This window comes from Sciurus carolinensis, chromosome 12 (assembly GCF_902686445.1).
Source record: "Sciurus carolinensis chromosome 12, mSciCar1.2, whole genome shotgun sequence".
NCBI lineage: Eukaryota > Metazoa > Chordata > Mammalia > Rodentia > Sciuridae > Sciurus > Sciurus carolinensis.
In genome coordinates, this window is record NC_062224.1 from 62,286,135 (window position 1) to 62,289,496 (window position 3,362).

General features: G+C 45.7%; 1 non-coding gene across 1 annotated transcript; it reads right to left on the bottom strand.

The window, feature by feature from the left end:
• Positions 1 to 1,541: 1,541 nt before the first annotated feature.
• Trnaa-cgc (transfer RNA alanine (anticodon CGC)) lies at positions 1,542 to 1,615 on the bottom strand. The gene has a single exon. It is a non-coding gene; the product is annotated as a tRNA-Ala (tRNA).
• Positions 1,616 to 3,362: the final 1,747 nt, after the last annotated feature.

Here is a 3,362-nt window from a genome sequence, read left to right on the forward strand (position 1 = left end):
TTGGTACTGGGCATTGAACCCAGGGACACGTAACCACTGAGTCACCTCCCCTGCCATTTTTATTTTGAGACAAGTTCTCACTAGGTTGCTCATGACCTTGCTAGAGTGCTAAGGTTGACCTCAAACCTGCCATCCTTTAGCTCCTGCCTTCCTAGTTGCTGGGCTCACAGTGCTCCATCATCCCACCTAGCATGTGCTTTGTTTTCTTATTGCTCCTCAAACCCATGATGGGCATCAAGATCTGGTCCCTGATTTTCTCCACGCCCTGTTGTCAATCCCCTAGTTTCCCACCAGTTAGGCTTAATTTTGATATATGAGTCTGACTGGTGCCAGATGAACTTCTTGATCCACTTTTTTATGATCCTGGGCTTCATGAGAAGTCTGAGGGCAGCCATGATGCCACATAGGAGATGACTGCCATCTCTGCAGCAGCACCAAGGAGGAGAATCTGCCATCAATTAGCCAAGTGCTCTGTCCTCACAGCACCTTGCTCTGGCTTCTGAGGCTCATAGTTGGCATTGGTCCTGCACAGGGATATTGATGTGGGCAGCCCTTGATCTAACTGAGGCTTCAGGAAAACAAGCAAACAAGCACGGCCCTGATTCTCCGTCTCTAGCTGCCTTTTCAGTATATACTTCTGTGGAAGAAAGAGGTCTCTCTCTTGGACAAACGTACACACATGATAACTTGATGATGGCACCTCCTCAAACCTCTCCCAGCACACATGGTGTGTGGCTCAGCTGTATTAGGGCCCATTAAGCAGGAAGAGGAGGTGCACTGAACCAGAGGCAAAATGGCATTTATAATAAGTTGTAATTGAATAATATTGCTACAGTCGGGAGCAGAGGCACACGCCTGTAATCCCAGCGGCTCAGGAGGCTGAGGCAGAGGATCACAAGTTCAAAACCAGACTCATCAACTTAGTGAGGCTCTAAACAACTTAGTGAGACCCTGTCTCAAAATAAAAAATAAAAGGCTGGGGATGTGGTTCAGTGGTTATGCCCCTGGGTTCAATCCCTGGTACAAAAAAAAAAAAAAGCATATATCAGATGCATTTAAAACAAAGCAAAACAAAACAAAACAAAACAAAACAAAAATATATATATATATTGCTATAGTTTGGATCTTGAATGTCCCCCAAAGGCCCATGTGTCATGTGTTTAAGGATTGGCTGTCAATCTGTCACTCTTAGGAGGTAGTGGAACCTTTAGAAAGTGGGGCTTAGTGGAGGGAAGTTAGGTCACTGGGGGCATGCACTTTTGTGTGTGTGTGTGTGTGTGTGTGCTGGGGATTGAACCCAAGTGCTTAACCACTGAGCCACATTCCCAGCCCTTTTTATTTTTTATTTTGAAACACAGCCTCACTAAGTTACTTAGGGCCTCACTAAGTTTCTGAGGCTGGCTTCAAACTTGTGATCCTCCTGCCTCAGCCTCCTGAGTCATTTGGAATTATAGACCTGTGCCAACAGGACTGGCTACTGGGGGCATGCTCTTAAAAGGGATTATAGGACTCCAGCCATTCTTTTTTTTTTTTTTTTTTTTTTGCGGTGCTGGGGATTGAACCCAGGGCCTTGTGCTTGCGAGGCAAACACTCTACCAACTGAGCTATAGCCCCAGCCCTCTCAGCCATTCTTGTCTCCTAGTCAGCGTGAAGTGACTAGGCTCCTCCACCCCATGTTCCTGCCAAAGACCTACAACAACAGGGGTCCAGCAACCCAGAATTGGAATCTCTGAAACCATAAGCCCAAATAAACCTTTCCTCCTTAAAAATCAATTATCTCTTATATTTTGCCACAGTAGTAGAAAGCTGACACAAATACATTAAATTCAAGAAAACCATGGGCTTAAAAATCGTTTTGTGATTTGAAGTAGAACCCCCAAACACAACTGGTAACATTTTTGTAAGAAAAGGCTTCTTGCTGGGTGCAGAAGCACAACTCAGGAGGTTGAGGCAGGAGGATCACAGGTTCAAGGCTAGCCTCAGCAATTTAGTGAGACCCTGTCTCAAAATAAAAAATAAAAATGGCAGTGGGGATGTAGCTCAGTGGTAAAGTGCCCCTGGGTTTGATCCTCTGTGCTGAAAAGGGAAAGAAAAAAAATAATAAAAGAAAGAAAAGGAAATGCTTCCTGAGGTGTGCACAACTGGCTTATTACCTTTGGACCACAAATCTCTCAGTAAGTTGCTGCTTGCGTGTCCTCACCATAGGATCTAAGGCCAAGGAAAAGGGATCTAAGGATTTCTCACGACTCCATTGCTCATGGTCCATAACATGTTCTCCAAGTCCTGTCTTGCATCAACAGCATCACCTGGGAACTTGTCAGAGATGAAGTTTCTTAGGGCTCACCCCAGACTTACAGAATCAGAAACTCTGGGGGTGGGGCCAGCAATCTTTTAATAACTACAGCATGGCATTGAAGTTTGAGAACCATTGGTCTGTCAGGAAAACATTTATACATGGAGAAAGTTGGGGAGATGGGGCATTATTTTCTGCCTTGAATGCGCTAAATATTTATGTGATTTGCCAATTTTGTCCCTTCTTTGCAAACCAGTTTTTGCATGTGAAAAGCAGAAATCACCTCATTTCGTCCTCTTCAACAAGAGCCAACTGACAATGTAGTAGTGCACACTCTACCTGCCTTTCGTCTCACACTGGAGCCAAGATTCTGCTCAGAAAAAGGCCCTCCTTTCAGAACTAGGCCTCTCAGTCCTGAAGGTCACTAAGCAAGGAGCTTTCCCATAAAAATCAGAAGCAGCCTGGGCAAGCTGAGGTAAGCGATACGAAGGCTTGGCCACTACCCGACAGGGAGGAAATCTGCTCCTGTGCTCAGGAGTCCTGCCTGATCCTCCTGGGGAACCTGACAGCTTGGGAAACACCTGGTAGGTCAGTCCACATATGGTCAGGAGAGCTGAGGGCTGGGGTCTTGCAAAGCAAGGACAAACATCTTCAATAACCTTGCATGGGCTGGTATCAGAATAAATCAATGGAAAGGCAGGGTGTGCCCAAAGGGCCCTGAGCCCTTCCAGAGACATATATGAAGACTACTCATAGCAATATGTATTTATTATACGTGGGTGGCTGCTATGGTTTGTCCACTCTGAAACTCATGTTAAAATTGAATCCACTGCCTAGTGTGGTGGCACACACCTATAATCCCAGCGACTAGGGAGGCTGAGGCAGGAGGATAGAGAGTTCAAAGCCAGCCTCAGCAAAAGTGAGGTGCTAAGCAACTCAGTGAGACCCTGTCTCTAAATAAAATACAAAATAGGGCTGGGGATGTGGCTCAGTGTTGAGTGCCCCTGAGTTCAATCCCTAGTTACTCACCCCCAACAAAAAATTAATCCCCATTATGAGATACCAGGTA